The sequence below is a fragment of the Talpa occidentalis genome, unplaced genomic scaffold (assembly GCF_014898055.3).
Source record: "Talpa occidentalis isolate TD23 unplaced genomic scaffold, MPIMG_talOcc4v2.1 talOcc4.15, whole genome shotgun sequence".
Lineage (NCBI taxonomy): Eukaryota > Metazoa > Chordata > Mammalia > Eulipotyphla > Talpidae > Talpa > Talpa occidentalis.
The window spans coordinates 51,631,229-51,654,800 of record NW_023601543.1 but is presented as its reverse complement, the minus strand read 5'-3'; the positions used below and the strand labels follow the sequence as shown (position 1 = coordinate 51,654,800).

Sequence of the window (23,572 nt, the reverse complement as noted above, 5' to 3'; positions counted from 1 at the left end):
TATATAGCTTCACCTGACCTCTCAGCCCCATCCCTTGTCCTAGCAATAATTCCAAGTTGGCTACATGTAAATGGTGGCTGGGAACATGGCACCACCCTTTTTATGGAGATACCTCTGTAACAGGAAGACCAGACCTCACCTCTTCTTCTCTGAGCACTAAGAGATCCAACGGGAATTTCATTCATAAGTAACAATCCCTACTACTCCAGTCCAAGGCTTTGAGAATTCAATGCTTAAGGAGAGAAACCCTTCCCCACCCCCAACAGCCCAACAGTATGATGAGAGGAGCTTCTTCTTATGATAAGTTTTCTCATCATACTGATTTTGTTTTGTTTATGTTTTTGTGAGTGTGCATGTGCTTGTGTATGTGTGACTGGTTCTGCAAGTGATTAAGCTGTTTAGTATGAAAATCCCGCAGTAGGGAGGTGGGAAATAAATGCATTCAGCTGGTTCTACAAAATCCTATTACTGTGAGAAGATACTTTATCAAAGAGCCTGCCTGATATACCAGAAAATTGACATTAAAATTGAGTGATCCATATATATGATGCTAAAACATTTGAATTATAATATAAAAATTAACGGAAAATGAGGTTTGTAGGGAGTTTGGGAAAGGCGCCAGGAACAGCACATGCAAGCACTTTGAGGTTGAAAAAATTTGATATTTTGAAGGATAGAAAGAAGGCCAGTGTGACTGGAGCATAGGGAGAGAGGAGGCAAGTGATAAGAAACTATATTATGGCAGAAAGACAGATACCAGTTCACACAGGACCTTTCAGGCCCAGGAAGTCAGTATTTCCAGGGAGATTATGCATCAGCTGTATTCAGAGGTAGATGACTCAAAAGATTAATAGCATAGACTATGGAATCAGACCCACCTATATTCAAATTCTGACTCTGCCACTTCTTAGTTTTGTGAATTTGGGCATGTTATCTAACCTTTCTGTGCCTCAGTTTTATCTTCTGGAAAATAGAGTTAGTAATGGTACTATAAGTACTAAACATGTTATTGTGTGGTTTTAGTGAGTCAGCATCCTCACGGTGCTGGGCACTAAAAAGCATGATGGTGCTGGGCACTAAAAAGTACTATTTACTCTAAGTAAAATAGGAAACATTTGAAATAGTGGAATGGATGAGTGATGGGGCTTTCTTTGTGATCTGAGAAGTTGATTTTTGCAGATTCTGTAGAAAATAAATTGGGGAGAATGAATGTGGAGATGACAAGCACAATTGAGAGGCTGCTGTAGAAATGAAGTCAGTGGATTTGGGGAGAAGGGGACAGATTTGACGTCTGTTTTGGAGAGACACTCAATGGAATTTGCTGCTGGATTGATTGAGAGAGGTATAGGAAAGAGAAGAGATAAGAAAGTAGACTCTAGGTTTCTGGCTCTGCCACTGACTAGCTGTGTGATGTTAGCTGAATGATTTAACCAATCAAAACCCCAGCTTCCTTATATATCAGTTGGGATTCTCCAGAGAAAGAGTACAAACAGGGTGTGTGTGTGTGTGCATGTAGAGGGAGAGAGAGACACACAGACATACAGACAGACAGAGATGGTTAGTTTAAGGAATTCCATTAGGTGATTGTAGAGGTACACTTCCAAAATCTGCAGAGCCTTCTTACTTGGGGGAGGTTAGTCTTTGGGCTATTAAGACCTTCAACTGATTAGATGAGGCCTACCCACATTATATAATATAATTTCTTTTACTAAAAGTCCAATGATTTAAATGTTAATAATATATAAAAAAATAACTTCACAGACATATTCAGAATAATGCATGACCAAATATCTGGTCATTGTGGCTCAGACAAGTGACACAAAAAATTAACCATCACACCTTTTCTGTGAAACTAGAATAATGCTAGTGCCAGGTTATTAGGATTACTGTTGTATAGAATGATTTAATCTAGGTAAATCACTTGATGCAGTGTCTTTCACATAACAAAGCACCTTCACATGCATGAATTCATGTGACTCTCACAATACTCTTCATGCTTTAAAATTGGGACACACAGGGCTTCCCCGGTGGCGCAGCGGTTGAGCGCTGGGTTGCGAAGCTGCCCGCAGCCTCTGCAGCGCCGGTTCGATCCCCGGCTGCTCCCCGGCCACCAGAGGAGGGTCCCACATGGCGCACAGACCTCTGCTGCCGCCTGCTGCTTCCCTCAGCAGTGTACTTCGGTCCTTTTGCCTGCTCTGCTCCCTGCTCTGGCTCTGGTGAATTCTCTCACCCTCCCGCGCTTCTGACTGTACCCAGTGCATGTATAAACAAACAAACTAACTAACAAATATATAAATAAATAAAACATGCCTCTATTTAAAAAAAAAAAAAATTGGGACACACAGACTGCCTCTACTAAAGCTGGAATAGATTAAATATCTTCTCCACATATCCATTTCCAGACAAAGCCATGATGAGTATTAGGTCTGTAAGTCCATAGTAACTCCTCATACATTACTCCCTCTGCTTGTCAGAAGTGGATGTTTGCCTAGCCTCCTTCATTCTAGAGGTAAAATGTACCAGTGATAAGATCATAAATGCAGTAAAGTTTGAGAATAATAGGTAACATTTAACAGCCAGCACTGTTTTAAGTATTTTGTATGTGTACGCAACCTAATCTCCCCAACAATCCTATGAAGCAGGCACAGTTCTTCAGTGGAGGAAACTTCTAGGCATATTGCAAAAAAGGGTCCACCAGTTCATGTGCTGAGAAATCAAATGGCTTTTGCTCCTTCCTTCCTCTTCACCATTATTCCAGAGATGTTGAAAACTGGGATGCCCTTTGAAAGTTTCTGAGATACATGTATTTGTATATATAAAGGGCAGTGAGGCTTGGCAGAATGTCTTTTGTATACATAACAGGCACTCTAAATATTTGTGGAATGAAATGAGCTGATGAAGGAGGTGAACCCCAGTCTCAGTGTAACCATTATGCCTGGAGCTGGCCCCAGAAAGGGCAGAGGCCTTTGCAGTAAATGTCCTCTTAGGCCCAAGTAAGATACCAGTGAACTAGCCAGGTACTGAGAAGTAAAGTGAGGGGGGTTGACTGAAAGGGGAACTTTCAGAAGTCCTTCTTATAAAAATTACTTAACTCCTTTGGATATCAGTTTACTTATTTACTCATATACAAAATGGGGCCATCCTCTCTCAGTCTACCTCAATCTCTCTCTCTCTCTCTCTCTCTCTCACTCTGTCTGTCTTAACACAGACACACACACACACACACATCTTAATTTACTTATTCCATAAAATTTATTGAGCACTGGCTATGTGGCACTAGGCCAGTGAGCAAAACAGACAAAAATCCTATTCTTCTGGAATGGATTTTCTAGTAGAGAAGATACACGCTAAGCAAATGATTAAATAAAACATATATTGCTACTTCTAAGTGCTAAGGAGAAAAGATATAGCAGGAAAGAGGGTTAAGAAGTGTGTGTGTGGGTGGTTAAAATTTTAGATTCCTATTTCCTGCTGTACTTCCCTCACAAGGTTGCCATGAGTTTGAAATGTGATAATAGGCCATAGTATTTAGGAAACCGTGAAGTTCTATTTAAATTTAAGCTGTAGTTACTCTTGTGGGGAGGGGGATAATTTTCTCTTGGCCCTTATTTGCTGTTGTCTATCACCAGTGCAACAAGAGTTCTTATATGGAAGACAGGAAATGCAGATTTTAGGCCTGGCCCTGGCATGACAAATTCTTAAAATCCCAAAAGTATAGAACTTTACAGATTCTAAGCACTTTTTCCAAAACTGTGTCCTCTGGCTCCTAATGTGATTTTTCTATTCTCCTAGGAACTGGTGAGAGCTGGGCTAAGTCACTGTCCTTCTGAAATCAAAGTGTCCCCATTCTGTAAAAATGGTAATGATGGCCTTCTTACCCCTTGCCAGTCTTCTTGGGCTATTATAAGGTGCAAACCAGATAATGGTGATAAAAGGAATTTATGTGTCCTAAAATGAGACCGAAAGCGTTTTTTGCTAGGACCCGAGGAATTTACTTTCCTACTTAAGTGACATTTTTTGTTTTACTTTTTTTAACTGGTCATATGTGTGAAGGCGGGTGAGTGAGACTTTGGGACTGGGTGCCAAGTCTCTTTCTTTTCTGAGAAGTTGATAAGGATAGTGGAGGTTTTGATGAGCCTCAACACCTCCTAAAAATAGGAATAGTTAAATGGAAACACATAACATTCATTGTGGAGCGGCAACAACTGATATGCGGTCTCTTTTAGATACTCTGCTTTAGAGAGATAGGAACCAGAACTCAACTCCTGACTTCTAATACCCAGGTTACTTGTGGCTTTTTTTCTTAAGATTTTTATTTTTTTATGCATACAAGAACTGGGGTACAGGCCAAAGGTGCAGGCGGGTGAGAGGATTCACCTGAGATAGAGCAGGGAGCAGAATAGGCAGATCTACTGAAATACACTGTGGAGGGAGCAGTGGGTGAGACAGGAGAGGTCTGCCACACCATGTGGGTATGTCCCCGGCCGGTCGGAAATCAAACCTGCACTGCAGAGACTGTAGACAGCTTTACAGCATTGTGCTCAACTCCCTGTGCCACCAGGGAGGCCTTACTTTTGACTTTTAAAGACCTCCTCTTGCCCCTTAGATGTGATCTCATTTAGAATTCTGGAGGTGGGAGTGGGGAGACTTGAATAGATAGAATCCCCATTTAGTATCCCTTCCCCATTTTTATAACGCTTCTTCATATCCTAATCAAAATTGTCACTCCATAAAACAATTTCAATTCCATTTGTTTCTTATATTTATAAATGAAGAAGCTGAGATTCAGAGACTCTATGATTTGCCTAAAGTGAGGCATAGAGACAGTATTAAACCCCCCAAATAATAGTAATTATTAACATTTACCAAATATTAATATTTGTGATCACTACTATCAGGCACTGTTTTAAGGGCTTTACATGTATTGTCTCGTTAAATCATCAAAACAACCATATCAATATCCATTTTACAGATGAGAAAACTAGGTGTTGAGAGGCTGGGGCTTACTCAGAGTGAAGGCCAGAGGGAGTACCTAGGCATTCTGCCATTCTCCCCATTTTAAAGATGAGAAAAGCAATGCTCAAAGATATTCAGTAACCTCCTCAAGATAACACAATTAGCTCTAGTGCCTGTGTTTCCAACTATCAAGCTATACTGCTTCTAAGTATAGAGTTTTTCTTAGATCAGTGAAGAAAGTGCTGAGTGAATAGTCTCCATTCACCCAGGTTTCCCCATTAAAGGTCACCAGCTTTTGTAGTTCTTAATGGATCTTGGCAGAGTTTCATTTGCAGATATAAGAATATTTTATTTCCCTTTTTTAACCCCAAACCTCCACACTTCACATACTATTTTGCATCTTTCTTTTTCTTTCACATAATATGTCTTTGAGATATCTCCCTTTAAGTCCACTGAGAGTTTTAGCTGGAACCCCACAAACCTCTATAGGCCTCCATTCATGCACACTGTTCTTTACAAACCTTAGATGATATCTAATCCTCTTTACAGCTTTATTCAGAGCTTCATTGCCAGACTTTGGACTTCTGTAGACATTACATGCCCTAAAATTCAACTCCCTAGTTTCCCTCTGACACATAATCCAGCATCTTACAAATTCCCCAACTGAACTAATCCTCTTTCCTCCTGTTGCAGTTTCAGTTTATTGCTATCATCTTCTAACCCAGGTACAAATCTACCTGCTTGTTATATAATGTTTGTGGAACATATATTATGAGAAAAGCTCTATGCTTAATTTGATTATAAGTTCTTAATGTCTTGACTTCCTAGTAGTTTACACTTTAAATGAAGCCTGTAAATTAAAAAAATATATATAAAAAACTGGACATGGGAGTCAGCAGCAGTAGCTGACTGAATGAATCATGAGGCCCAAGAATAGAATTATCCAGGAGATTAACCTGCAAAACTAAACACCGGGCCTGATACCAAATGGAAGCATTCACTGCCCATCCCAGTCTTGAACTGATGCATGGTTTGGTTTGGCTTCCACAGAAAGATCCAAAGTTTGACAGGAAAAATGTTATGCTTCCTCTGAATGGACCTTGCTAATCTTTCCCACGCTTTCCTTTCTACACTAGTAGAGGTAGATTGTCTGTTCCACTAGCTTGATTGAAATATAACTTCAATAAGCACCCTATTCCACTAAAAAGTGAAAGATAAAAAGAAATAGGCCTGAAATAGATGCAAAGGAACTGGAGGAAATCTGCTATTCCTTAGTATTTACTCAGATAATGTATTCATTTATACTGGCCACAGGAGGGCAGTAAAAATGTTGTTACCTGGGTTGTGGTTTAGAATGGCATCTGTGCTAACAGGAAACAGAAAGCAAAATTCCTGAAATTCTTGGCATATAATTCGGAACTTCTGGTTCTTTTCAGAGGAGTTCTGACAAAGGCCCTTGGGGAAGGGGCAAAGGTTGATATTCACAAACTGCAGAGAATATTTACTTGACACATTTCATTTCCTTTGTAGCTACATTGTGAGTCAGCAGGATATTCATTCATTCATTCATTCTTTCATTAATTCATCCATTCCGTTAGTTATTCAGTAATTTAAAAAATAATTGCATGCTGAGCCCTGTTCTAGGTATCTAGGAGATACAGCAATGAGCAAAAACAGTCTGTGTGCATGGAGCTTACAGTTATAAAAGGAGACAATACATCAATAATTTTATAGCATTTCAGGTAGTGATAGGGCTGGAAGGAAAAGCCTGTTTATGGGGATAGAAAGTAATGGTTCAGGGCCTCCCCGGTGGCGCAGCGGGTTGAGCGCAGTGCTGTGAAGCTGCTAGCAGCCTCTTGCAGCACCGAATCGATTCCCAGATGGCCAGGGAGATTCCCACATGGCACTGCAGACCGTTCCTGTCTTGCCCGCTGCTCCTCTCAGTAGTGTACTTTGGTCCTTCTGCCTCTTCTGCTCCCTGCACTCTCTCTCTCTGGTGAATTTTTCACCCTCCCACGCCTCTGGCCTATACCCCAGTGCTTGTATAAATAAATAAATCTTAAAAAAAAAGAAAGTAATGGTGCAGTTTTATTTTATCCTAATTAAAGCCATTCTGTTTACTCACTACCTCTAGGTTAGCAGTGCTATTGGCAGAATATCAGTCTTCCACATCCTGGAAAGTTATTGTGGTAGAAAATGAATGGGCTCCTGATTAGGAAAAATCTAAATTAAAATCTTTAGTAAACTTTCTCTGTTATGTGTCCTTGAATAATCATTTGAATTCTCTTGAACCTACGTTTTTAAAAAAATCTATAAAATGTCAATAAAATATATTTCCCCAAATGTTTCCCACTCTTATTGTGCCATCTTCTGAGTTCGGTATCTTCTTGTTTTATCAAACACAGGATTCAGGGTTTAGAGAGTAACTGCAATTTTGTCCAGAAACCAGCATAATATTTAGCGCTATAGAAAGTTTACTCATTTTACTTGTAAAATAAATATTGACTCTTTAAATGTTATTGTATTTGCTTAATATTACCAAATTCTTACATTTCATAATATAGCTTACATTTCATAATACTTTGTATTTTCATTCCTCCCATTTCTTACAATTATTGTGATTCAGGCATCTACCTATATCTATCTGTCAATCATCTATTTAAGTTTCCTTCCTTCCCTCCCTCCATCCATATAGCTAATCTGCTTATCTTCCTCTTTCCATCTCTCCCTTTCATTCCTTTCTCATCCCTGAGTGTATGTCTGTCTCACATCTCCTCTTTACCCCACCTATTACATAGATTAGTTTTGAAGATGGTTTCTGAAATGAATCTGATACCGGAATTGTCAGGTCTAGTCTCCCAGCCAGGAACGGATCTCAGGCTGCAGGGCAGCGCTGAGTCCCAGCCACTAGACCCCCACGGGTTGGTGTCTCACGAAGCCGCAGCAGGAACTTCGCAGACGCTCAGACAAGCAAGCGAGAAGAGGCAGGTTCGTTTATAGAAAGAAAAAGTTTATTGAGGAGGAAAAGAGCAGAAATAAAGTGGGACTCCCAGGCCAGGGAACCAGGCCTGGGAGGGGCAAGGAAGCCAAAGTAGAGTCGTGTCTTAGGGAATATATACCTTTTTTTCCCTCATTATTCTAAAGCTGCCCCAGTCTCTTTGTGATTGGTCAGTTCTCGGCTGTCTCACTCAATTTGCTACTGAGTGGGGATCTTCACATTCCTTATCTAACAGGTTTCTCTTTCCCCATTTGTTGCATCTTTAAATTTATGGCCCAGTCTTCTGGATGGGCATCCCTGCATTGAAGTTAAACAGCTGCCCTTTTAATGTGACCATAAATTAAACCACTCTCCATTTCTCCAATCTCCGCCTCCCTTTATCACCTGAAGGAAACCAGGACCAGCATTAACAATGTTGTCCTTGCTCCTGGCATGTTTGTTTTCCTAATGGAATGGGTTACTTTCCCTTGCTTGTCCTTATCTCTGAAGCCTCCCTAAATTTTTCAGAGGTCCCCTCCTGCACTATTCCTAAAACTGCCTAATAACCCTAGCTTGCCCTGTCTCAAATCCTTGAAACCACTGTTCTCTCTCTAGTTTAACTAGTCCATTCTCTATTGCCTATAGCAGTCTCAGACATGGGTTTCCAGAGAGGCCCAGTAAAAGTAACGAGAGATAGCAAGGTCCTCCCTGGATTCTAAAGCAGTGACTTAGGGCTGATTTTTCACAGCTGGTATAATTTGTGTAGTTTCTCTTCATTCTTACACAAAAATCAAAACTGGAGCTCTACTATGCTTGTTTATTTTCCTTTCTGTTCCAGGTCACTTCTTTTTGCCTAATTATCTACCCTAGTCTTGACCAGATCCAGTCAGCTGTTAATTACTAAGGAATTTGGAGTGGGGAGAACAATTGTCAGTTGGTTTCAATAAATAAAAATGAATTTATTGTTGTGTATTGCTTCCTGAAGGATCATTGTTTTAATGGGTAGGAAGAGGACATATGTTGAGGTCCTAGGGCTAATTTCATTTGCAGCTTTAGAGGTCATATCATGCCCAACAGACATCAGGATAAAATAGTTACACCAACACAGGCGAAGTTAGCTTGACGCCATGCAGGTGCGACCTTTCTGCCAGGACTTTCTTGTAGGGCCCAAATAATATATTTCCTTTACTGAAATGGAATCAGTTTTTGAAATAATCTTTAAAGAGAATATTGGGGTTTGTGTGCAATCAGGGAGTAATTAGCTTAATCTATTATTTTTTCTAAGTTTTGCTCTTTTTAAAGTTTTTTTTAATAAATTTTATTTTTATATTCCCCATACAATTGCAACAACCTTATTTTGACCCCAATTCCTCCCCTCCCCGACCCCAACCCCCCATAGAGTGTCTCTGGTTCATAGTTTTTTGTTGATTTTGATTTTCACTTTCTTATAGTTATTCATTTTCCTGGTCCCTTATTTAAGTTTTCTAGATTCCTGCTATGAGTGAGACCATCCGGTATTTTTCTTTTTCTTTCTGGCTTATTTCGCTGAGCATGATCCCTACCAGCGCCATCCATGTTGCTGCAAATTGCATGTGTTTATCTTTTTTGAATGCTGAGTAATATTCCATGGTGTATATGAACCACATCATCTTGATCCAGTCATCTATTTTTGGGCATTTGGGTTGTTTCCAAGGCTTAGCTATTATTAACAGTGCTGCTATAAACAGGGGTGCAGGCGCTCTTTGGAATTGATGTTTCTGTGTCCTTTGGGTAAATACCTAGGAGTGGAAGTGCTGGATCCTGTGGAAGCTCTATGTTTAGTAGGTCCAGACATCTCCACACAGCTCTACATAGTGGTTGGACCAGTTTGCACTCCCACCAACAAAGCAGAAGAGTTCTTTTTTCTCCACACCCTCGCCAACATTTGTTGTTGCTAGTTTTTTTAATATGTGCCATTCTCACTGGTGTAAGATGGTATCTCATGGTAGTTTTGATTTGCATGTCCCTGATTACAAGTAATGTTGAACATTTTTTCATATGCCTGTTGGCCATTTGCATTTCCTCTTCAGAGAAATTTCTTTTTACCTCTTCTGCCCATTTTTTGACTGGATTATTTTCTTTGTTGTTGTTGAGTCTCATCACCTCTTTGCAGATTTTTGTGATGAGTCCTCTATCATTAGTGTTGTGTGCAAAAATGTTCTCCCAGTTGGTGGGGTTTCTCTTTGTTTTTGTTATTGTCTCTTTTGCTGTGCAGAAGCTCTTTAATTTGATGTAGTCCCAGGTGTTTATCTTTGCCTTCACTATCACTGCTTTGGGTGATGTGCTGTAACGATGTCTTTGATGTGCATATCACGTAGTGTTTCACCTATATTTCCTTCTATGTATTTTATGGTTTCAGGTCTTAGGTCTAGTTCTTTAATCCATTTTGAGTTGATTTTTGCATATGGTGTGAGGTAGTGGTCAAGCTTCATTCTTTTGCATGTAGCGACCCAGTTTTCCCAGCACCATTTATTGAACAAACTTTCTTTGCTCCAATGCATATTCTTTGCTCCTTTGTCAAAGATTAGTTGACCGTAAATCTGTATATTGCTTTTGGAAGGATGGCCATTTTAATAATATATATTCTGCCATTCCATGAGCAGGGGATGTCTTTCCATTTCCTTGTGTCTTCTTCTATTTCTTTTAATAGTGTTTTATACTTTTCTTTGTATAGGTCCTTTATCTCTTTTGTTAGATTTATTCCAATTATTAGATTTTTTTGTTTCCATAATAAAAGGGATTTTTTTTTATTTCTTCTTCTTCAGATTTATTGTTTGTGTATAGGAAGGCTACTGACTTTTGTGTGTTGATTTTGTATCCTGCCACTTTACTGAACTGATTGATGAGTTGAATTAGTGTTTCTGTGGAGTTTTTGGGGTTCTCTATGTATATTATTATATCATCTGCAAATAGTGAGTGTTTGACTTCTTCTTTTCCTATTTGGATTCCTTGTATTTCTTTCTCTTGTCTTATTGCTCTGGCTAGGACTTCCAATATTATATTGAAAGTCAGTGGTGAGAGTGGACATCCTTGTCTTGTTCCAGATCTTAATGGAAATGCTTTCAGCTTTTCACCATTGAGAATGATACTGGCTGTTGGCTTGTCATAGATGGCCTTTATGATGTTGAGGTATGTTCCTTGTATCCCAAGAATTTCAAGGGCTTTTATCATGAATGGGTGTTGCACTTTGTCGAAAGCTTTCTCAGCATCTATTGATATTATCATATGGTTTATATATTTCTTTTTGTTGATGTGTTGGATAATGTTGATTGATTTTTGCATGTTGAAACATCCTTGTGTCCCTTGAATGAATCCTACTTGGTCGTGGTGAATTATCTTATGGATACATTGTTGGATTCTGATAGCTAAAATTTTATTGAGGATTTTTGCATCAGTGTTCATTAGTATGACTGACCTGTAGTTTTCTTTTTTTATGCTGTCCTTGTTCGGTTTTGGTATTAGTGTAATGTTGGCTTCATAGAACGTGTTTGGTATTGTCCCTTCCTTCTCAATTTTTTGGAAGAGTTTGTGAAGGATAGGCACTAATTCGTTTCTGAACGTTTGGTAGAATTCATTTATAAATCCATCAGGTCCTGGGCTTTTGTTTTTGGGGAGGTTTTTGATTACCATTTCAATTTCGCTGCTTGTAATTGGTCTGTTTAGGTGTTCTATTTCTTCTTTATCTAGCTTTGGGTGATTGTAGAGTTGTAGGAATTTGTCCATCTCCTCTAGATTGTTGAACTTGTTTCCATATAACTGTTCATAGTAGTTACTGATGATTCTTTTGATTTCTGCTGTGTCCGTTGTGATTTCTCCTCTTTCATTTATGATCCTGTTTATTTGTGCTTTCTCCCTTTTTTCCTTTGTGAGCCTGCCTAGGGTTTGTCTATTTTATTGATTTTTTGAAGAACCAGCTCTTGGTTTCATTGATCTTTTGGATTGTTTTTTTAGTTTCAATTTCATTTATTTCTGCTATGGTTTTTATTATTTCTTTTCTTCTACTGGTTTTGGGTTTTTTTTCTGTTGTTCTTTTTCTAGATCTTTGAGCTTCGAGATTAGGTTTTTTCTTTGAATTCTTTCTTGTTTCTTGATGTGAGCTTCTATTGCTATATATTTTCCTCTTATTACTGCTTTTGCTGCATCCCATACATTTAGGAAATTGGTGTCCTCTTGTCGTTCAATTCAAAGAATTTTTAATTTCTTCTTTGATCTCCTCATTAGTCCAGTGGTCTTCCAGTAGTGTGGGTTTCAATCTCCATGAGGTAGGAGAGTTCCTTGCCTTCTTTTTATGGTTTATTTCTATTTTGATGCCTTCACGGTCAGAAAAGATGCTTGGTATGATTTCAATCTTGGTGTATCTGTTGATGTTTTTCTTGTGTCCCAGTATGTGATCGATCCTGGAGAATGATCTGTGTGCGCTTGAGTAAAATGTTTACTCCGTTTTTTGGGGGGTTTAGTGTTCTATAGATGTCTGTTAAGCCCAAGCGTTCTAGGTCCTTATTTACATCTTTAGTGTCTTTACTTATATTTTGTCTCGTTGCTCTATCCATTTTTGATAGTGGTGTGTTGAAGTCTCCCACTACGTATGTGTTTTCTCTGATGTCTGTTTTTTAGAGATGACAATAGTTGTCTGATATATTTTGGTGCTCCTTCGTTTGGTGAATATATGTTAATGAGTGTTATTTCTTCTTGAAGTATTGTCCCCTTGATCATAATGTAGTGATCCTTGGGTTCTCTTTTTATCTTTTTGAGTTTGAAATCTGTTTTATCTGATATAAGTATAGCTGTTCCTGCTTTCTTTTTTTGGTCCATTTGCTTGTAGGATTGTTTTCCATCCTTTAACTTTGAGTCTATTTTTATGTTTTGTAGCTAAATGTATTTCCTGGAGACAGCAAAAGGTTGGGTTTTGTTTCTTAATCCAGGCCGCAACTCTGTGTCTTTTATTGAAGAATTTAGTCCATTGACATTTATAGTTCATATTGATATGTTAGCATCTGTATTTGCCATTGTGTTTGTCTTTCCTTTGATTTTATTTATTTATTCTTTTAATAACTTTTTTTGGGCCTTCTTTCATTGTTATTTGTCCCTCTGTGGTTCTGGCTTTAGGACTCCTGGTAGTATTTTTTGGAGTGGGGATATAGTCGTAATGAAATTCCAGAGTTTCTGTTTTTCTGGGAAGGTCCTTATTCTTTCTTTATAGAGGAGGAGAGCTTTGTGGGATAGAGTATTCTTGGTTTGCATCTGTTTTCTTGGAGTCTGTTGACTATGTCCCTCCACTCTCTCCTTGCCCGTAGTGTTTTTTTGGAGAAGTCAGATGTCAGCCTGATTGGTTTTCCTTTGAATGTTATCTGTTTCTTCCCTCTTGTCAGCTTCATTATTTTTTCCTTGTCCTGGATTCTTGGGAGCTTTACTATTATGTGTCTTGCTGTATTTTTTCTTTCGTCGTGGAAGTTTGGTGTTCTTCTTGCTTCTTGTATATCAATTTTCAGCTCCTTCTTCACATTTGGGAAGTTCTCTTCAATTATCTCCTTGAATATTTTCTCTGTTCCTACATCTCTCTCCTCTCCATCTGGTATTCCTATAACTCTTATATTTCCTTTCCTCATGGAGTCAGATAGTTCCCAAAGTCTTTCTTCGGTCTTTTTCCTTCATACTTCTCTTTCCTTTTCTGTTTTGGTTCTTTTTATTTCTGTGTCTTCAAGAGTACTTATTCGTTCTTCCATTTCATCTATTCTGCTTTCATTGCTTTTCCCAGAGTTCTTTATTGCCTCCATTAATTCCTTGATCTCCTGCATTTCTTTTACTTCCCTCTTTAGGGACTCAATTTCTTTATTCAATTGTTGATTATTTTTCCCTTATCATTGTTTTTCTTTATGACTTTTTTCAGTTTTTTAATCATGACAATTTTAAATTCTCTTTCTGGAAAGCTCAGAAGTTCTTCCAAGTTACTTTCGTTGCAATCTGGGGGGTGGTTTTCTTTTTGTGGTGTGCCTTTTTCTTGAGGAGTTGCTAGGTTGTGTGTGGTTCTTCTACTCCCTACTGTCTGTTTTCTAATTTTTCGTATGCATTGGGACACTGTGTTGCTGGGACTGGCCGTCATCTTGGGTGAAATTCTCCACTACCCTCTGCCTCCTCCAGGAGCCATCTGTCGGTTTCAAGCAGTGTTTACTGAAGAAAGGTCCCTGTTCTAAAAGCCGATGCGGGGACACGATCCCCTGTGCTCCTGGTCTGCCACGGCGGTGGGTTCCTGCTCTCTCTCTGGTCTCAGACTGCAGGCCAGAATGGGCCTGGAGTGGGCAAACTTCCCAGCTCACCTCTGGCTCCTGAGGGAGCCTTCTGCTGATTTCAGGCAGTCTTTACTGAAGAAATATCCCTGTTCTAAAATGGCGATGCGGGACACCCTTCCTGTGTGCCCAGTCTGCCCCGGTGGTGGGTTCCCGCTCCCCCTCTGGGCTGGGACTGCGGGCAAGAAGGGGCCTGGCATTGGTGACCTTTCCAGCTCACCTCTCTCAAGTAGTCTTTACTGAAGAAAGTTCCCCCTTCTAAAATGGCGATTTGGAGACAGGCACACTCTTCTGCATGCCCAGTGTGCCCCGGCCATGGGTTCCTGCTCCCCCTCTGGGCTCGGACTGCTGGTCATAAGGGGCCTGGCATGGGCGAATTTCCCAGCTCACCACTGGCTCCTCTGGGATCCTTCTGCTGATTTCAAGCAGTCTTTACTGAAGAAAGGTCCCTATATGGGGTGTTGGTGATTTTTTTTCTGGTCACTAGGTGACGCCAGAGATTTCCCCTAATGTTCTTGGGGAGCTGTTTTTTTCACCCCGTGGGAAGGGGAACAGAGTGGGAGTGGTGGGGAAAGCCTCAACGGCTTTGGGGTGCTGTGTCTGCCTTGTGCTGCAACGTCATGGGGAACCCACACCCCGAATTTCGTGCCCCCTGGTCTCAGTTTCAAAGCCCTCAGGTCCAGGACACGGACTGTAGCCCAGTTCATTGTCCGCAGAAACGGCACATTTTGCACCCCGCTCCCGTGACAGTGCGCCTGGTTTCTGATTACTCAGTGAGGGACATTGACCTCAGTGAGGGCCCCCGTGCATCTCCCCGCAAGCCTAGGTAGTAGGCACGGGGACCTGGGCAGCCATGATGGGCGTCTAGCATGCTACTCTCCCGCACAAGCTTACCGGCTGGCCTGGGGCTGTTTGTAGGTCTCCAGGATTCTTTATTTTTTTCTAATGGCGCCTGGAGCTTTTCCCTCACCTCTGTGGCGAATCCTGCAGGGTTCTCTATAGCTCCAGTTCGCGGGGTTTGGTGGCTGAAATAGTTCCTTTCCACTCACAGTCCCACTTGATGCGCAGTTTGTTCTTGTTGGTTGTTTTAGTTTCTTTTGTTTTTTCCTCCTTTCTGTTGGTCGGAGAGTGCCGACTTTGTGGGTAGGGGAGGGTAGCAGGGTTCTGAGCTTTCCTCCCTTCTAGTCCTCTTTTATGGCAAATTTCTTCTTCGGGTAATTTGTTGGAGGCATCCGTTTATCTTCCGTGTCCCAGTTCTCACTGGGACTTGCCACTTTTCCTCCCTATTAACTTTTTTTTTAATGGGAGATCTTACTCGCAGCATTTCCTCGCCACCATGTTGATCCTTCCTCAAGTTTCGCTTTTGTTTTTTCCCACCTTATACAACTTTGAAACTCTCACCTTTCCCCTCTAATTTTGTCATTTATTTATTTATATCATTGCTCTCCCTTCAGGTGTATTCCCTGTATTTCTTCCACGACCACAGCATCGCACTCCCTTGTGCTCTTCCCTCCCCTCTGTTTATCCCTCCCTGGCTGTTTGCTTCAAATCTATGGTCATATTTCAAGTTATGGGACCCTTTATTTGGTATTCCTTATTTTCCACCTGTAAGTGTCATGATCTTTTATTTTTCTTTTTCAATCTGACTTTTTTCATTTAACATTTTCCCTTTCAGCTCGATCCATGTTGCTGCAAATGGCATGAGTTTATCTTTTCGATAATTGAGTAGTATTTTATTGTGTATCTATACCACATCTTCCTCATTCATTCATCTGTTTTGGGACATTTAGGTTGTTTCCATATTTATCTATTGTAAATAGTGCTGCAATAAACGTTGTAGTGCAGGTTTCTTTTTTTTTTCTTATTTTGTGTGTATTTTACATCATTCTTCCTTTTTATACAGTGTATGCTTTCTCCTCTCAGGTGTTGTCCCCCAAAATTCCAACCACCAGTTCACCCGTGCACCATCACTTTCCCTGTTATGATCCTTCTCCCTCAAACTCCCCTGCAGAATGTCTCTGATTTATAGTTGCCTATTAATTATGTTTTTAATTATAATTATTTTTTCCTGATCCATTATTTGATTCCCCTACATGCCTCCTATACATGAAACCATCTTATATTTTTCTTTTTTTCTTTCTGGCTTATTTCACTGAGCATAATCCCTTCAGCTCCATCTATGTTGCTGTGAATGGCATGATTTTATCTTTTTTTAATTGCCGAGTAATATTTCATTGTGTAAATATACCATATCTTCTTGATCCAGTCATCTATTTTTGGGCATTTGGGTTATTTCCATTCCCTACCTATTGTAAATAGTGCTGCAAAAAACATAGGGGTGCAGGTATTTTTGTGAATCAATGTTTTTGTGTCCTTTGTTAGTAGTTTGAAGAACAGCTTTCCATAGTGGTTGGACTAGTTTCTATTCCCACCAATAGCGTAGGGGAGCTTCTTTTTCTCCACCTTCTGCCTATATTTGTTGTTTCCTGTTTTTTTTTTTTTTTAATATATGCCAAACTCACTGGTGTAAAGTGGTATAGCATTGTGGTTCCCTTATTACAAGTGATATTGAACATTTTTTTCATATATCTGTTGGCCATTTGCATTTCCTCTTTGGAGAAGTGTCATTTTAGCTCTTATGCACACTTTTTGACTTGACTGTTTACTTTGTTTTTTTAAAGATTTATTTATTTATGCATGCAAGAACTGGAGTATAGGCCAGAGGTGCGGGGGTGAGAGGATTCACCAGAGACAGAGCAGGGAGAAGAACAGGCAGACTGACTAAAATACACTGCTGAGGGGAGCAGCAGATGAATCAGGAGAGGTCTGCTGCACCATGTGGGTATCTCCCTGGCCAGGGATCAAACTTGTGCTGCAGTGGCTGCGGAAAGCCTCAGTGCTGATGCCCAACCCCTTTCACTACCAGGGAGCACTGTTTACATTTTTTTTTTGGTTGAGTCTGGTCAGCTATTTGTAGATCTTTGTGATCAGTCCCTTTTCAGTTGTATTATGTGCAAAGATTTTCTCCCAATAAGTAGGGTGTCTTTTTGTTTTGGTTAATGTCTCTTTTGCTGTATAGAAGCATTTTAGTTTGATGCAATCCCAGGTGTTCATCATTTCCTTCACTTTCTTTGCTTTGGTGGATGTGTCTTTGAAGATCTTACTGAGCTATGTGTCATATAATGTTTTGCCTATATTTTCATCTATGTATTTTATGGTTTCAGGTCTTATGTCCAATTCTTTTATCCATTTGAGTTGGTTTTTTACATGGTGTGAGGTATCCTTTTGCATATGACAGTCCAGTTTTACTGGAACCATTTATTGAACAAACTGTCCTTGTTCCATTGCATAATTTTTGATCCTTTGTCAAAGATTATTTGTTATAAATATCAGGGTTTATTTGTGGGTTTTCTATTCAATTCCATTGGTCTGTGTGTCTGTTTTTGTTCCAGTACCTTACAGTTTTAATTATTATGGCTTTGTAGTATAGTTTGAAATCTGGGAGTGTGATACCTCCATTCTCTTTCTTTTTAGTCAGGAGAGCTTTGGCTATTCAAGGTTTTTTTGTGGTTCCATATGAATTTCATTAATATTTGTTCTATTTCTTTGAAGAATGTCATTGAAATTTTTGTTGGAGGGCCTCCCTGGTGGTGCAAGGGGTTAAGATGTAACTTATGAAGCTATCTGCAGCCTCTGAAGCAAGAATTCAATCCCTGGCTGGCCAGAGAGCAACACACGTGGTGCAGCAGACCTCTCTTGACTCGCCCGCTGCTCCCCTCATCAGTGTACTTTTGGTCAATCTGCATGTTCTGTTCCTCACTCTGTTTTTGGTGAATCCTCTCACCCCCCACAACTCTGGCCTGTAACAGATTTCTTGTATACATAAATAAATATTTTAAAAAAGAAATTTTTATTGAATAATGTTGAATCTGTTAATTGATTTTGGTAGGATGGCCATTTTGATAATGTTAATTCTTCCAGGGGATGTCTTTCCATTTTTTTGTGTATTCTTCTATTACTTTTAACAATATTTTATAATTCTTTGTATAGGTCCTTCACCTCTTTTGATAGGCTTATTCCCAAGTATATGATTTTTTTTGTTTCAATTATAAAAGGGATGATTTTCTTGATTTCCTCTTCTTCAGATTGATTGTTTGCATATAGGGAGACTACTGATTTTTGTGTGTTGATTTTGTATCCTGCTACTTTACTAAACTAGTTGATTATTTTGAATTGTTTTTCTATGGAGTTTTTAGTGTTCTCTATGCGTATTATCATATCATATTCAAATAGTGATAGTTTTACTTCTTTCCCTGTTTGAATGCCTTGTATGTCTTTCTCTTGTCTTATTGCTCTCTACCAGTATTATATTGAAAAGCAGTGGTGAGAGTGGACATCCTTGTCTTCTTCCAGGTCTTAAGTAAAAGGTTTTCAGGTTTACACTATTGAGAATGATATTAGCTATGGGTTTATTGCACAAGGCATTTATTATGTTAAGGTATGTTCCTTCTTTCCCAAGAATTTCAAGGGCCTCCATCATAAATGGATGTTGAATGTTTGCCAAATGCTTTTTTAGCATCTATTGATACATGGTTTTTATTTTTTCTTTTTTGTTGATGTGTTGGATTACATTAATTAATTTTCATATGTTGAACCATCCTTTTGCCCCATGGAATAAATCTCACTTGATCATGGCAAATTATCTTCCTGTTACGTTGTTAGATTCTTTGACCAGGATTATATTGAGGATTTTTGCATCAGACTTCATTAGAGAGATTGTCCCATAGTTTACTTTTTTGTTGTTGTCCTTGTTCAGTTTTGGTATTAGTGTGATGGCTTCATAAAATATATCTGGTAATATTTCTTCCTTCCCAGTTTTTTGAAAGAGTTTGTGTATGATAGGCACTAGTTCATATCTGAACATTTGATAGAATTCAATTTTGAAGTCATCTGGTCCTGGGATTTTGTTTTGGGGGGAGGGTTTTGAGTACTGTTTCAATTTCAATGTTTGTTATTAGTCTGTTTAGGTGTACTATTTCTTCTTTATCTAGCTTTGGATGATTGTATAGTTCTAGGAATTTTCCCATCTCTTCTAGATTGTTGAACTTGTTTGCATATAATTGTTCATAATGATCTCTGATTATTCTCTTGATTTCTGCTGTGTTTGTTGTAATTTCTCATCTTCATATATGATCCTGTTTATTTGTGCTTTCTCCTGTTTTTTTTTTTTTTCTTTGTAATCTTGGCTAGAGGTTTCTCTATTTTGTTTGTTTATTTATTTATTTATTATCTTATTTTATATATTTTACATCATTTTTTATTTTTGCACAATGTATGCATTTTCATCTTGGCTATAGTCCCTATAAAATTCCCACCCCTCTTATTTTAACCGTAATCCCTCCTACCCACACCACCCAATAGTGTGTCTCTGGCCTATAGTTGCTTGTTGCTTTTGATTTTTACTTTATTATGATTAGTCTTTTTCCCGGTCCCTTATTTAGGTTTTCTAAATTCCTTCTATGAGTGAGACCACCTGGTATTTTTTTCTTTTTCTGTCTGGCTTATTTCACTGAGCATGATCCCTTCCAGCTCCATCTATGTTGCTGCAAATTGCATGAGCTTATCTTTTTTGATTGCTGAGTAATATTCCATTGTGTATTGTACCACATCTTCTTGATCCAGTCATCTATTTTTGGGCATTTGGGTTGTTTCCATAGCTTAGCTATTGTACATAGTACTGCTATAAACACAGCGGTGCAGGTGCCCTTTGGAATTAATGATTCTGTATCCTGTGGATAAAGACTTAGGAGTGGAATTGCTGGATCATATGGAAGCTCCATCTTTAGCATGTTGAGGGATCTCCATACAGCTTTCCATAGTGTTTGGGCCAGTTTGCACTCCCACCAGCAGTGCGGGAGAGTTCCTTTTTCTCTACATCCTTGCCAACATTTGTTGTTGCTAGTTTTTTTTTTTTTTTAATATGTGCCATTCTCACTGGTGTAAGATGATATCTCATTGTAGTTTTGATTTTCATTTCCTTGATTACAAATGATGTTGAACATTTTTTAATATGCCTGTTGGCCATTCACACTTCCTCTTTGGAGAAGTTCCTTTTTAGTTCGTCTGCCCATTTTTTGACTTTATTATTTACTTTGTTTTTGTCAAGACTCTTCAAATCTTTGTAGATTTTTGTGTTCAGTCCATTATCATGTGTGTTGTATGCAAAAATTTTCTCACAGTTGGTAGGGTGTTTGTTTGTTTTGGTTACTATCTCTTTTGCTGTACAGAAGCTCTTTAATTTGATGTAGTTCCAGCTGTTTATCTTTGCCGTCACTATCACTGCTTTCGGTGATGTGTCTGTAAAGATGTTACTGAGGTGTATGTCATGTAATGTTTATTTTTTTCTTTACTTTTTAAAAAATATTTTATTTTATATAATTCTTACATCTTTTTTCATCTTTGCATGTCATGTAATGTTTTGCCTATCTTTCCTTCTATATATTTTATGGTTTCAGGTCTTATGTCTAGTTCTTTAATCCATTTTGAGTTGATTTTTGTGCATGGTGTAAGGTAGTAGTCAAGCTTCATTCTTTTGCATTTAGTGACCCAGTTCTCCCAGCACCATTGATTGAACAAATTTTCTTTGCTCCACTGTGTACTCTTTATTCCTTTGTAAAAGATTAGTTGGCTGTAAATCTGTGGGTTTATTTATGGATTATTTATTTGGTTCCATTATCCATGTATCTGTTCTTGTTCCGATACCATGCAGTTTTGATTATTATGGCTTTATAGTATAGTTTGAATGAAGTCTGGGAGTGTAATGCCTCCATTCCCTTCTTTTATTTTTTTTTTCAGGAGAGCTTTGGCTATTTGGGGTATTTGGTGGCTCTATGTGAATTTCATCAATATTTATTCTATTTCTTTGAAGAATATCATTGAAATATTTATCAGAATAGCATTGAATCTGTGAATTGCTTTTAGTAGGATGGCCATTTTCATAATGCTAATTCTTCCAATCCATGAGCAGGGGATGTCTTTCCATTTCTTTGTGTCTTCTTCTATTACTTTTAACAGTGTTTTATAGTTTTCTTTGTATAGGTCCTTTACCTCTTTTGTTAGGTTTATTCCCAAGTATTTTTTTTTTTATTTCAATAATAAAAAGGATGGTTGTCTTGATTTCTTCTTCTTCAGATTTATTTGAGTATACAAAGGCTACTGATTTTTGTGTGTTGATTTTGTATCCTGCTACTTTACTAAACTGGTTGATTATTTTGAGTAGTTTTCCTGTGGAGTTTTGGGGGTTCTCTATGGATATATTTCATATCATCTACGAATAGTGATAGTTTGACTTCTTCCTTGCCTATTTGGATTCCTTGTATGTCTTTCTCTTGTCTTATTGCTCTGGCTAGGACTTCTAGTATTATGTTGAAAAGCAATGGTGAGAGTATGTTGTGCCAGACCTTAATGGAAATGCTTTTAACTTTTCACCATTGGCTATGGGCTTGTCATATATGGCCTTTATGATGTTGTGGTATGCTTCTTATATCCCGAGAATTTCCAGGTCCTTTATCACAAATTGTTATTGTACTTTGTTGAAAGCTTTCTTAGCATCTATTGATAGTATTATATGGGTTTTATATTTCTTTGTGTTGATGTATTGGATTACATTGATTGATATTTGGATGTTGAACCATCCTTGAACGAAGGAGTCCTAAAGCCAGAACCAACAGAGGGCTGTCTAAGAATGAAACAAGACAGGGCCTCCCCTGGTGGCTCAGTGGTTGAGCACTGGACTGCAAAGCTGCCTGCAGCCTCTGCAGCGCTGGTTCAATCCCTAGCCACCGGCGAGGGTCCCACATGGTGCGACAGACCATTACTGCCATGCCCCTCAGCATTATATTTCTTCGTCAGTCTGCCTAGTCTTTTCCCTCTCTGTCTCTGGTGAATTCTCTCACCCTCATGTGCTTCTGACTATACCCAGTGCTTGTATAAATAAATAAATAAATATTTTTAAAAAATGAAACAAGACAAAAGAAATAAAAATAAATAAAACCAGAGAAAAGACAAACAAAATGGTGGTGGCTGGCTCCCCCTTTGGGCTCTGTCTGGGGGCAGCCTGATGGGCCCTGGCTTATAGGGGCTTTTCAGATCACCTCTGGCTGTGGGGGCAGCCCTTTCCCAGTTCCAGCAGTCTCAGTGGTGCCAGGTGCAAAGGCAATCCCTGTTCTCTATTTTATTTTTTTCAAAGAGCCATCTTTTGGTTCTGTCGATCTTTTGAATTTATTTTTTAACTTCTATTTCATTTATTTTTTACTTTTTTTTATTATTTCCTTTCTTCTACTGGCTTTTGTATTTTTGTTGCCCTTTTTGAGTTCTTTAAGGTGAGAGATTACGTTGTTTCCTTTAGTTCTTTCTTGTTTCTTAATGTAAGCCTGTGTTGCTGTATTTTTACCTCTTATCACTGCTTTTGCTTTGTTCCATGCATTCTGGAGAGTTGTATCCTCATTGTTGTTCATCTCAAGGTATTTGCTAACTTCTTTTTTGATCTCCTCAATGATCCAATGATCTTCCAGTAATATGGCTTTCAATCTCCATGAGGTAGTAGTGTTCCTTCTTTCTTTTCATGGTTTATTTCTAGTTTGATGGCTTTATGGTCAGAGAAGATGCTTGGTATGATTTTGATGTTATTGTACCTGTTGAAGTTTGTCTTGTGTCCCAGTAAGTGATGGGACACAGCATGTCATATGCAATTGAGAAAAATATGTACTTGGATTTTTTGGGTGCAGTGTCCTAGCTTACCTTTTTCTCATTGGTCTATCAATTGGTGAGAGTGGTGTGTTGAAGTCTACTACTACATATGTATTTTCTCTAATGTCTGTTTTCAAAGATGATAATATTTGTCTGATATATTTTGGTGCTCCATAATTTGGTGAGTATATGTTGATGAGAGTTATGTCTTCTTGATGTATTTTCAACTTAATCATAATGTAGTGACCGTCTATGTCTCTTTTTAACATTTTTAGTTTGAAGTCTATTTTATCTGATGTAAGTATAGCTCTCCTTGCCTCTTATTGTTGTTCCATTTGCTTGTAGAATTGTTTGGATTAGTGTTCCTGTGCCCTTTGTGTGGATTCCTAGTAATGGAATCACTGGATCATAAGGTAAATCCATTTTTAGTGTTTTGAGGGGCCTCCCTACAATTTTCCATAGTGGTTGGACTAGTTTCCATTCCCACAGCGTTTTAAGAGAATTTGTGTTTCTCCACATCCTCTACAGCATTTGTTTCCAGGTTTTTTGTTTTTTGGTTTTAATATGG

General features: G+C 38.7%; 1 protein-coding gene across 1 annotated transcript in view; it reads left to right on the top strand.

Annotated features, from left to right (window-relative positions):
• Positions 1–23,572, top strand: part of ARHGEF9 (Cdc42 guanine nucleotide exchange factor 9) — a 262,188-nt gene that overhangs the window by 10,654 nt on the left and 227,962 nt on the right. The gene's annotated exons all lie outside the window — the stretch shown is intronic.